This window comes from Staurois parvus, unplaced genomic scaffold, assembly GCF_062004578.1.
Source record: "Staurois parvus isolate SC_StPar_1 unplaced genomic scaffold, SC_StPar_1.0 ptg000017l, whole genome shotgun sequence".
NCBI classification, from domain to species: domain Eukaryota; kingdom Metazoa; phylum Chordata; class Amphibia; order Anura; family Ranidae; genus Staurois; species Staurois parvus.
In genome coordinates this window covers 10,963,734-10,976,437 of record NW_028317813.1, presented here as the reverse complement: position 1 = coordinate 10,976,437, position 12,704 = coordinate 10,963,734, and the positions used below count along the sequence as shown (strand labels likewise).

At 45.0% G+C, this 12,704-nt stretch overlaps 1 protein-coding gene across 3 annotated transcripts in view; it reads right to left on the bottom strand.

Annotated features, from left to right (window-relative positions):
• Positions 1-11,760, bottom strand: part of SPATS2 (spermatogenesis associated serine rich 2) — a 142,054-nt gene extending 130,294 nt beyond the window's left edge. Inside the window, exon 1 of one of the 3 annotated variants that reach the window (XM_089679637.1) lies at positions 11,640-11,760. The gene's annotated coding sequence lies outside the window, so the exon portion shown is untranslated. Of the gene's footprint in view, positions 1-6,740; positions 6,856-11,566 lie in introns of those variants that run through there. The other 2 variants (XM_089679646.1, XM_089679655.1) reach the window with 2 other exon arrangements.
• Between the last annotated feature and the right edge of the window lie 944 nt (positions 11,761-12,704).

Below are 12,704 nucleotides of genomic sequence, written 5' to 3'. Positions count from 1 at the left end.
ATTAATTGTTAATGGTACTCCGCACATTGGCACAATTTAAAAATATGGGCTGGGGACTTCTTTCCCTGCATTTCTGCGGATAGGGAAGCCCACTGAAATAAATAGGCTACGCTACATGCAGCCACACAGATGTGAACCAAGGGCTTGTTCACATGTGCGGTTGGGGGTGGTAAAAACACGTGGTTAAGCTGTTTTTACCACCCCCAATTGTTCCCCTTTAGCTGCAGAGGCATCAGCTGGGAGAGTACACATGATGTTGCCATGGCTGGAAGTATACCGCCAGGTGAGCAGACTGCACTGCAACCACCAGGCAACTGTGTGCATTACACACAGTTGTAGTGTGGTGATGCTGCATTTATGAGATTAAAATAGGTGGTGAGGAAGCACCACATTGCATCTTTACCACCTGTCAAATGCCTCTGAAAAGCAATTTGAGCATGAACTGCTTTTCAGAGAAGCCGCAGTCCATGTTGCTATTATGAACAAGCCCTAGAAAAAGCAGTTCTGACAGTACAGGAATAGGGGGTCAAGATGAAAAGTAATGTGCGCATACACACACATGTACAAACCACACAAATATACAGACACACTCATACGTCTACGTACGTACACATACACACAAACACATGTACACACCCCACACGTTTCATAGGAAACTGCAGGTAATGTGCACAAAAAACACAGGTACCCTGTGCTGCACCTACACTGTGGCCAAACTACAGCAGGGCAATGTGTAAGAAGCATAAAAAATAAAAAAACGTGCAGTACATTTAGAAAGTAGTGAAAACCACATAGCAAGCAAAAAAAATTATATATCTATCTAAACTTGATTATATGAAAACGAATCACCAAATTTGCAATCATCACGTCTGCTACTATTATTATTATTATACAGTATTTATAAAGCGCCAATAGTTCGCTCAGCGCTGTACATTACAAAGGGGGACAGAACATGTGACAGAACAATACCAATACAATGCAAAACATGAGGGGATCGAGGGCCCTGCTCTTTCGAGCTTACAATCTATGAGGGAGGGGATGGTGGCACAGGAGGAGATAGCTGTGGGGGATGGAGTGGTAGGAAGAGTGGAGGAGGTCGGCAAGTTAGCAGGAGGTGGGGTAGGCTTCCCTGAAGAGATGGGTTTTCAGGGTGCGCCTAAAGGAGAGGAGAGTAGGTGATAATCTGATGGGTTGGGGCAGGGAGTTCCAGAGGATGGGTGACACCCTGGAGAAGTCCTGGAGGCGGGCATGGGAGGAGGAGACTATCACGAATAGTCTGTACCTTCCACAGCTCATATGCAGCACACCAATGAAAAGCCTTCTCCGTGTCTTTTTCTGCCCTCTCACATGCCAGCATGTACCGCTTCAGCTGCCAACAGAAGAGCTCTGTCCACCACTGCAGAGAGAGCAGACCGCTAGCCACACGCACTCCCAGAAAGCCACGTGGGACGTGATGACATCATCAGTTGGCAGGACATGGGAGGGTTGCCTGCAGAGCTTCCTGAGTGCTGGTGACATCTGTATACGTCATTTACTCAGCGGACCAGCACCGCTGAAAATAAAATACAGTACTGGTGTCGAGAACAATCTATTTGGCATGGATTGGGAAATTTTGGGCAATTTTCCTGTGGCACCCCTGGGGACTCTGTGCCGCGGCACCCTGATTGAGAAATGCTGGGCTAGTTAATTTTGCTGAAATTTCACTGCAGCTACTCAAAATGGTACTCAGTAGTTTGTATGGCCCCCACGTGCATGTATGCATGTCTGACAACGTCGGGGCATGCTCCTAATGAGACGATAGTGTCCTGGGGTATTTCCTCCCAGATCTGGACCAAGACATCACTGAGCTCCTGGACAGTCTGAGCTGCAACCTGGCGGTGTCGGGTGGACCAAAACATGATATCCCAGAGGTGTTCTATTGGATTTGGGTCAGGAGAGCATGGGGCCATTCAATGGTAGCAATTCCTTTATCCTTCAGGAACTGTTTGCATACTCTTGCCACATGAGGCCGAGCATTGTCGTGCATCAGGAGGAACCCAGGACTCATTGCACAAGCGTAGGGTCTGACAACGGGTCCAAGAATTTCATCCTGATACCTAATGGCAGTCAGGGTGCCATTGTCAAGTCTGTATAGGTCTGTGCGTCCCTCCATGGATATGTCTCCCCAGACCATCACTGACCCACCACCAAAACGGTCATGCTAAACGATGTTACAGACAGCATAACGTTCTCCATGGCTTCTCCAGACTCTTTCACGTCTGTCACATGTGCTCAGGGTGAACCTGCACTCATCTGTGTAAAGCACAGGGTGCCAGTGGCGGACCTGCCAATTCTGGTGTTAAATGGCAAATGCCAATGGAGCTCTATGGTGCCAGGCAGTGAGCACAGAGCCCACTAGAGGATGTCGGGCCCTCAGGCCACCCTCATGAAGTGTTTGATTGTTTGGTCAGAGACATTCACACCACTGGCCTGCTGGAGGTCAGGTTTTGTAGGGCTCTGGCAGTGCTCATCCTGTTCCTCCTTGCACAAAGGAGCAGATAACGGTCCTGCTGATGAGTTAAGGACCTTCTACGGCCCTATCCAGCTCTCCTAGAGAACCTGCCAGTCTCCTGGAATCTTCTCCATGCTTTTGAGACTGTGCTGATAGACACAGCAAACCTTCTGGCATTGGCACGCATTGATGTGCCATCCTGGAGAAGTTGGACTGTCTGTGCAACCTCTGTAGGCTCCAGGTATCTCCTCATGCTACCACAAATGACACTGACCCCAGCCAAATGCAAAACTAGTGAAAAACAGTCAGAACAGAGTAGGGAAAAAATGGTCAGTGACCTCCACCTGTAAAACCATTTCTGTTTTGGGGGTCATCTCATTGTTGCCCATCTAGTGCACCTGTTAATTTTATTAACACCAAAGCAGCTGAAACTGATTAACAACCCCCTCTGCTACTTAACTGACCAGATCAATATCCAAGGAGCTTAATTGACTTGATGCTATATTCTGATTAAAAAGTGTTCTTTTAATTTTTTTGAGCAGTGTATTTACTTGCTGCAACCTCATCTTTTATATATTTTACAAAAAAAAAAAAAAAAAAAAAAAAAAAAAAAAAAAAAATCGGTAATTTACTGCCGTTTTGCTCCTGACAATTGCAGTGATACCACATGTGTGTTAGCTGTTTTTTGTACCGTAGTATGGCCCTGAAACAATAGTGCCTACCTTGCTTTTTTTTTATCCTACCACTAACTGACACGGACACTAATTAAAAAATAAATAAATCATGACTCTGAGCCAAACACTAACCCTTGATTTAGGTTTTTTTTATTTTTTAATTATTTTACACACACTTTTTATTTCTCTCTGAAAGAACAGAGAGAGAGAGAGAGATATAATGCATCTCTCTTCCTCCATTTAGAGAGAGAGAAAAATTGGGGACGGGCTTCACAGTGACTGATAACTGTGATAGCCAATCACAGGTTATTCAGATTACCCAGAATTGGGAGTTCCGAGTCCCGATCGTTAGGACAGGACCCAGGGCTTTCAGTGAGACCCTGGTCTCTGTGCTGGGAGCGAGCTGTGTGGTCATATGGTCAGGCTCCACCTAGAACTCTGGACCGGCACCTAGCTTAGGCATCCACTGAGAACCTGAGGCAGGCCCTCCATCACCCTTCACAGCCGAGCACTCCAGTGAGCGCTGGGGGAGAAAAGCAGAGAGCCAGTGACCGACAGTCCTGGCTCTCTGCTCAGAGCAGAAGGAGAGAACTGAGCGATCATGGTCTTTATGCAGAGCCAGTGAGGGATCAATGCTGGATTCACCTAGGCCAGGGTAAGGCAACCTGCGGCTCTCCAGCCGTTGCAGGACTACAAGTTCCATCATGCCTCTGCAAGTCATAGCTGTAACTGTCAGTTTTGTAATGTTGCAATGCCTCATGGGAAATATAGTTCCACAACAGCTAGAGAGCCGCAGATTGCCTACCCCTGACCTAGGCGAATATAATGTTTGTTTTTTTAATACCCCATACTTCTCTTTTAAATAGTACTTTTCCAATGCTGGAGTCACCAAGGTGAATCTAGTTCCAAGATTCTATATCAGAGGGCAATGTCATTCTACAATAATGAAATAAATCATATCAGATAAAATCCTTAACCACCTCCCGCCCACCATATAGTAATATGACAGACAAGGTGGTTCTCTCGTTCTGGGAGGACATCATATGACATCGTCCCATTCTAACTGCGCATGCGCGGCTCCCAAAGCGCGTAGCGCGGCAATCAGCGGTGCGCTGTGTCCCTCGGACACAGCGGATCACCGATCCACGGAAAGAGCCGAAGATGTCGGCTCGGTCATGTGATCAGCTGTGTCCAATCACAGCTGATCACATGTAAACAGGGAAATGCCAGTTATCGGCACTTCTCTCCCCACGAGCTGTCACGCTGAGAGCTGGAGAGGAGAGCCGATAATCGGCATTCCTCGGAGGGGACATCTACACTGATCATCAGAGCACTGATGATCAGTGTAGCCCCAGCAGCGCCACCTGTCAGTGTCCATCAGTGCCAGCTCTCAGTGCTCATCCATGCCACCTGACAGTGCCACATCAATGCCACATATCAGTGCCCATCTGAGCTGCCTTTCAGTGTCAACCATCAGTGCCAGCCAGTGCCACCTATCAATGCCAGTCAGTGCCACCTAACAGTGCCGCCAATCAGTGCTACCTATCAGTGTGCATCAGTGCTGCCTAACAGTGCCAGTCAGTGCCGCCTATCAGTGCCATATATGAGTGCTGCCTTTCAGTGCCCATCAGTGATGCCTGTCAATGCCCATCAGTGCCACCTTCCAGTGCCTCCTCATCAATGCCCATCAGTGCCACCTATCAGTGCCCATCACTGTAGCCTCATTAGCGCACATCAGTGAAGGAGAAAAAAATCACCTATTTACAAAATTTTAGAACAAAAACTAAGAAAAAACTTTTTTTTTTTCAAAAGTGGTTTTTGGTTTAAGAAAAAATAAAAAACCCAGAGGTGATTAAATACCACCAAAATAAAGCTCTATCTGTTACAAAAAAATGATAAAAATTTCATATGGGCAGTGTTGCATGACCGCGCAATTGTCATTCAAAGTGCAACAGCGCAGAAAGCTGGAAATTGGCCTGGGCAAGAAGGGGGTATAAGTGCCTTGTAGGCAAGTGGTTAAATAAAGTAGAAACTCCAGCTAAAAATATGATAAAAATGACTAGGCCACTGCAGCGCTGGGGTGCTCAGTTCTATGTCAATGCAGTGTTTGCATGTCTTCCTTGTGCCTACATTTCCTTCTACATGCCACAAAATACTGGTAGGTTAAATGGCTCCTGTCTAAATGGACCTTGCATGTGTATGTATGCATGTGAGATAAGGACCTTAGATTGCAAGCACCTTGAGAGCAGAACTGATGTGAATACAGTATATAAACATGCAATGTAAATTGTTGACTCTATATAAATACCTGTAATAAACAATTGAAAATAAAACAAAAAACAGTCTTCACTGCAATATTCACCTTCAATTTAGAGACTTCTCCCACAGGATGTCTTCAGTCTGATGGCCAGCATCATCCAACCCTACTTCCTCTGGACCCAAGTCCTCTAGAAACCCCCCCCAGCCTATGACTGGGCAATGAAAGGAGAAGCAGCAGCAGCACTGACCTGTGTATTTTAACTGTGCTTAGAGTTCAGATTTAGGCTCCATGTGGTTTTTATCATTTTTGTATTAGCATTTAGCTGAGTTTTTTAGTGTTCCCCTCCCCCCCCCCATTTTTTTTTTGGGGGGGGGGGTAAAAAAAGAAAGTCCAAAAAAGCTGGTTTGCTGCAATTTACCATGTTTTCCAGTGTTAGAGCGTTTTTAGAGCAAAAAAACTCCTCTAGAATCCCACTAGTTCTGGGGGGGGGGGGGGGTCCAGACAAAAAACACCCCTGACAAAAAAATGTTGATTACAGTCTATGGGTGCATGGACACACAGGATAACATGCTGGGGGGGTTACTGGCTGTAGAAAAAAAAATGTCAAAAGCCAAAAACAGCAGCTGCAAAAACGTCCAGTGTGCACGAGGACTTAAGATGACATGGTATCCGTGAAATCTTCTGTTCCAAAAACACTAGAAACATTTCCAGGGATAGCGTAACAAGTGTGTAATTTGAAAACCAGAGACACTTGCCATATATGCATTTATAGCAGAATCCAGGAGAATATCTCCCAGAACACTCTGCAGCACTTCCTGCAATGTAAAAACTCATTTTATGCAACTCAGGCACATCTCACTTCCAGGTCTACCTAGCAGACACACATCACAATCATCCACTGAATATTATGTGACATGCCATAGTCTTGCCTCACAGCAATCTCTTCAAGCCAGTGCAACATCTCTCCCTTCAGTGCACCCACTGCAACAAAAAAACAGGTTGCTCCAATAACGCACCCAGATTTTGCTTTCCTCTCATGTATGACAGGCATGATTTTAAAATAAAATTGCTGCTATGCCAGTGTCCTTAGAGTAAGCCATTCACAACACAGGATAATTTGACAACAATCCTAACCGAACTACAAAAATCATCTGGCAAAACTTCTGGTGCAAATAGCAGTGCATCACTGACCTTTTATAAAGTAAGCCACTGGATGGTACCAATGCACACTTCTGTGCACGCCACCATTGCTACAACAAACACTTTAGTATTTAGTCCATTCAAAAAACAGGCACCCTTGCGTAGCTATACTCACACTGAGAAGGAGAGATCACCACTAATAATTCTTTTCAGCACCAATCAGCACAGTCTAACTCTTTCAATGGAGCGCCCTGCATCTGAAGGAATGGACATAGGGGGCCATCTTTAATATCGCTGTCCGGCAACAGTGAGCAGCCTCTGTGATGACATCACATTAGGAAAAGGAAAAAAAAAAAAAAAATAATATTTTTTACTCCCCTAGGCAAGTTAAAAAAAAAGTTAAGCGCAAAGTTTTAATAGACTTTTTTTTTTTGACTCCCCACTCCAGCAGGCTCCTGCTCTCCTTGTAGCCCCAGTCCACCCCTTGGGGTCATCATGTGGAATGCAGGACTATTAATTTCGCAGTGTATGTGAAGGGGGAAAGCATGCAACTGAGGACCGCTTACAGAGGAAGTTGCAGGGACCCAGATACACATATACAGGGAACCCGTGGGAGCACAGAACAAACCTTAAAGCGGAGCTCCACCCAAAAGGGGAAGTTCCGCTTTAAAGACTGGTCCCCCGCTCCCCATTAAGGATTGGCACCTTTGGGAAGCGGGTACCCGAAATTGACAGGTACCCGCTCCCACTTCCGCTGCTATCGCCTAGGCGATCGGAAGCGGAAGTTGTCCTCCTACCCGCCTTCCCCATTGTCTTCTGGAACACGTCCCAGAAGATTACGGGACCATTCAGGAAGCGCAGCGCTACTCGCGCATGCGTAGTGGGCACCTGGCTGTGAAGCCGCAAGCTGTCACAGCTGGGTGCCCACACTGAAGATGCCGGTGCCTGGACCACCAGACGCCTGCTGAAATGGGCTGCAAAGAGGACACCGCGGGTTCGTAGGACAGGTAAGTGGCTGTTTAACAGTCAGCAGCTACAGTTTTTGTAGCCGCTGACTCTTATTTTTTACAGTGTGAGTGGAACTCCACTTTAACCCCTGTACTCCCTCAATATATAAACCCTTCGAACCTTTACAACCAAGGAAGCTGCCCTCTTAGCCTCTGTTTAATCTGCAGTTCCCACAGTGCTGCACATGTGATCAACTAGAACACCAGCTATTTGATGGCTTGACAGTTTGGTTGAGAGGTAACATAAGCACACTGGTAACAGACAGGTTTCATTCATGGCATGCCTTGAATTTAATGTTTTTGGGAAACAATATAGGCTCTGTTCACACCTGTGTGCTTTTGCTGTACCAAAGTACACCTTTCCATCACAAAAACACAAGAATAGTCCTTTTTAAAACCTATGTAGCTATTCACATCTGTGCACTGTGTTTTTTTAAAAGTGCATTGAACTTTTAAAAAGTCCTGCTCACGGTATCTTCAGTACGCTGTGTAAAAAAAAAAATGCAACAAAAAACATACCTTCTGTTATGGGCAACAGAATCACACCCCGTGTTTTTATAAAGCAGTATTAAACCCAAAAGCAAAAATTATATTGCAGCTTACCAATTCTTAGATGTGATGACTGCATTAGTTTCCATTTTTAGGCTCTCTTCTATTTTCATCTGGTGACCCAACCAGCCTGTTTTTCAAAAGTAGAATCTCTCTTAATAATGACATGCAATGCCAAGCTGAGGTTTCTAAAGCAAGCAAAATCCTCTCTTGTATTAAAAGAGGTATAGACTCCAGAGAGAGATATCATATTACCCCTGTACAAATCATTAGTAAGACCTCATCTGGAATATGCAGTTCAGTTTTGGGCACCAATTCACAAAAAGAACATTGTGGAACTGGAGAAAGTACAGAGAAGAGCAACCAAACTGGTACGAGGCATGGAGGAGCTCAGCTATGAGGAAAAATTAAAGGGATTAGGTATAAATACATCAGTGGTTCATATAGTGAAATTGGTGCAGTTATTCACCCTGAGGTCATCACAGAGGACAAGGGGGCACTCTTTATGTCTGGAGGAAAAGAAATGTAATCTCCAAATATGGAAAGGTTTCTTCACAGTAAGAGCTGTGAAAATGTGGAATAGACTCCCTCAAGAGTTGGTTCTGGCCAGCTCAGTGGATTCCTTTAAAAAAGGCCTGGATTATTTCTTAGATACACAAAATATAACTGGATACTAACATTTATAGGTAAAGTTGATCCAGGGAATATCTGATTGACTCTCGGGGGATCAGGAAGGAAATTTTCTCCCCTGCAGGAGCAAATTGGATCATGCCTTGCTGGGTTTTTTGCATTCCTCTGGATCAACTGTGGGTGTAGGATTATAACTATTTTTTTATGGTTGACCTAGATGGACTTTTGTCTTTTTTCAGCCAGACTAACTATGTAACTACACAGATGAGGCAAACAACCTAACACTGACATGAGTGATTAAAATGATGAGCTTTTAGTTAGTCATGCAAAACTTTTATTCCCAAAGGAAAAAAAAAAAAAAAAACAGTTGCCTTAAATGACTATAAGCGTGGGCTGGAGTTTGGCTCCAATTTGTTTAGTGTATTTAAATTTGCCAATACATTTAACACTTCCCTCCCCCAGGACTAACAATGCTGCTGTCCTTCATGCCTTCTGTGCTTCTTCTTCAAGAGTACTAGGGCACTAGTACAGGAGGTGTGTTACTGGTCAGATCACCAGGTGCAAACAGAGGGGAAAAAAGCCAAAAATAAAAATTAATGCAACCACCACATCTAATGATTGGTAAGCTGCAACAAAACACGTTTTTGTTTTGGGTTTGCTACCAACCTAAGTGCATTTTTTTGAGTCACGTGTCCATTTTTCCCAGGGAGGAAAACACGTGTAAACCATATTATGCATTGCGTTGGATTTTTCAAAACATGTGTATCAGGTTTTACAACACACAGATGTGAACGGGTCTTTAAGGCTTTGATCACACCATGGTGCAGAGATGTCCGTTTTTCTGCATGCGTTTTGCAAGGGCACAAAAAAAAAAAAAACAACTTATCTATGTGGCCTGTTCACACCACAACACCAGTATCAAGTGCAGATTTTCTCTCTGCACAGGAATCTGCATATATGTAGTTTTCTGCATGAAAAACTAACATGACACCAACACTGTGGTGTGAACAAGCCACATAACTGACGTGAAAGGCAAATCTGCACGGTTTTCCCATCAGTTTTCATGCACGTATGGTGTGAATGAATGCTGAGCTGAAACCCAACAGTTTAAAAAAACAGTTAAGCCCCTTTCATAGGGGTGTTCCGTATGTCTACTTTTCATCTGTCCGTTTATGGATGAAAAACAGACACCCATGTATTTCTATGGACTAGCGGATGTAAATGGATGATAACCTGTTTATAGCCATTAATGTCCGCGTCCGTTAACATTCTGTGTTTTTGAATGGAAGAAAACCCTATTATTCTTCTGTAAAAAAACAAAACGGAACAGACAAAAATGGATGTAAACGGACATACGGTCCATTTTTTGCATTGGTGAAGTATGTAAAAAACTGATGAAGAACTGATGAAAAACTGATGTTAACCTGATGTGAACTGATACAAAACTGATGTGAACTGATACAAAACTGATGTGAACTGATACAAAACTGATGTGAACTGATACAAAACTGATGTGAACTGATGAAAAACCAGATGTGAACTGATGAAAAACCAGATGTGAACTGATGAAAAACCAGATGTGAACTGATGAAAAACCAGATGTGAACTGATGAAAAACCAGATGTGAACTGATGAAAAACTGATGTGAACTGATGAAAAACTAAATGTGAACTGATGAAAAACTGATGTGAACTGATGAAAAACTGATCCCTTTTTTCTTGGAAAAAACATGACTGTACTGATGAAAAAAAGAACGCTGGTGTGAAAGGACCCTTACATTCCGGGCATGCCAACAATGTGACTGTCACAGTTGCTGAGCAAACTGTCAAACCATCAAACTCCAAAAAACATGCTGGCCCTAGTATGTGTATGTATGAATGTAAGTTAGGGACCTTAGATTGTACACCCCTTGAGGGTTAGGGACTGATGTGAATGCACAATATATATGTAAAGCGCTGTGTAAATTGACAGCACTATACAAGTACCTGAAATAAATAATAATAAATAAATGGCTGGCGTCATAACTGATCACAGCATCATAGTAGATAAGAGATCAAACCAAGGCCAAGATGGCAGCTTCCTTGGCTGAAAGCGATGGGAGGGTTTAGTTCTGCCTTGATGAGAAGCATTCAAACCCTTTCAGTGTGGAATGGGGGGGCATGGCACGGGTATTTTTTCCCAAAGCCCAGCATTAATGATGACCTATGTGTGACAGTAGAACATAAAGACATTTTTGCTCTTCAAGGGCCCAATCACACATCAAAGGGAAGTGCCGTGTGATGTGTGTTACAACACTATTTACCTTTTTTTGTTTTTCTTAACTTCATTGACATTATGTGGCACAGTGTGTCACAACCACACCACGCTAAAAGGCAGCATGTCTTTTTTTTTAGCATGCCCCAATGCTATGCACTGATGTCAACTGATCGACCCTGTCTATGTGTCAGGCACATGTGCCCTATGTGTATGGTGTGAATGGGCCCCATATGAACAGTAACCTAACATGCATGACTGCTGCTCTTCAGAGGGTAAGAAGGTATCCTGGCATTTGGTAGGCTCCCGACACTGGCAGGCAAGCCCTGTGTGAGAAGCCTTGGAGTGAAGCGGAGCCCCTGCTCCATCGTGCCCTGCAGCATCCTCTGCCCTTTCTCCTCCCTCCTCCACTCCCCTCAGCATCCTCCGAGCTCCCTCTGCAGCACAATGGCCGGGCGCCTCATTCCACACACAGCCCTGGGAGGGAAGGGAGGCCTCCCACCGCCGTGCCCACCGAGCCCCCACACAGATGAGCGGCCCTGCTGGCACAGCACTACAATACCGTGATTAATCGGTGACGAGGGAGCGGACTGGAAGATGCTGAATTGTAAGTGTCCCCCGTGCAGCTCTATTACCCTTCCAACGCCCGAATACGACTCCTCGTCTCCTTCCTGAGGCGCCTGCGTGACCTAGCTCCGCCAAACCAACCTCCCGTGTCTCCGGTGCCGTGTCCTATCGAGCAGCAGAGGTGGAGAATTCTCACAATGAGGGAGGAGCTACGCTTCAGCCCGGGGCGGACGCAAGAGCTCCGACCAATAGAAGAGCCGCATTCCAATGCGCGCACTGGGGGCGTGGTCCCTCACGAGAACAAAAAAACGAAGGAGCTAGTCCGCTGTGAAAGGAAGGATCGGATTGGACGGCGCGTCCGGAAATTACCGAAGACGTCCGAGGAGCGACGGAGAGAGCCGAAGTCTGCTACTGGACTGTCCGATGTTGGGAGGAAACGAAACGAAGGGATTGGATCGTTTCCTTTATATGAATGGAAACATGAGATCATCCTGGAGAGGAGTACAGTCATAGCAGAGCCATGTCTGGAGATCTGTTCAAATAATAACAGTGTGCTCATTAAAGGGAAAGGAAAATATTGGAGATGAAAAGCTTAACAAAATAAAAAAAAAGACTTAAAGAGGAAATCCAGGCAAAAGTGTTATTTTCCCATGCAGTGGAGCTGTACCCGCACTGAATGGGTTAAATGCTCCTTTTTTCTAGGGGATCATAAAGCTGAGATATACTTACCTAGTCTGCAGCTTCTCCTAGCGCAAGACTGGTCCCCACAGCTCCCCCCCTCACATTAGTAGTCTTGTGAATGGACTGTTGCTGACGTCATCATGCCCATAGACCGGCTTTGGATGTGAGGAGGCCAGGAACAGTCCACCGCTGGACGTAGGGGAGCACAGTTTTCCAGAGGATCGGAGGACAGGGTAAGTATAGCTTTTCCTAGACAGAACGAACAGTTAACCCTTGCAGTGCAGGCACACCCCCACTGCATGGGAAAATAAAAAAATTAACATGAGTTCTGTTTTAAGCCGGGGTTCACACTATACCGCATTTTACATGTGCAAATTACATGCAAATGTCTGTGCGATGCAATTTGAGCCATACATTTTGTATGGCTCAAATCGCAACCGCACCAAAAAGGT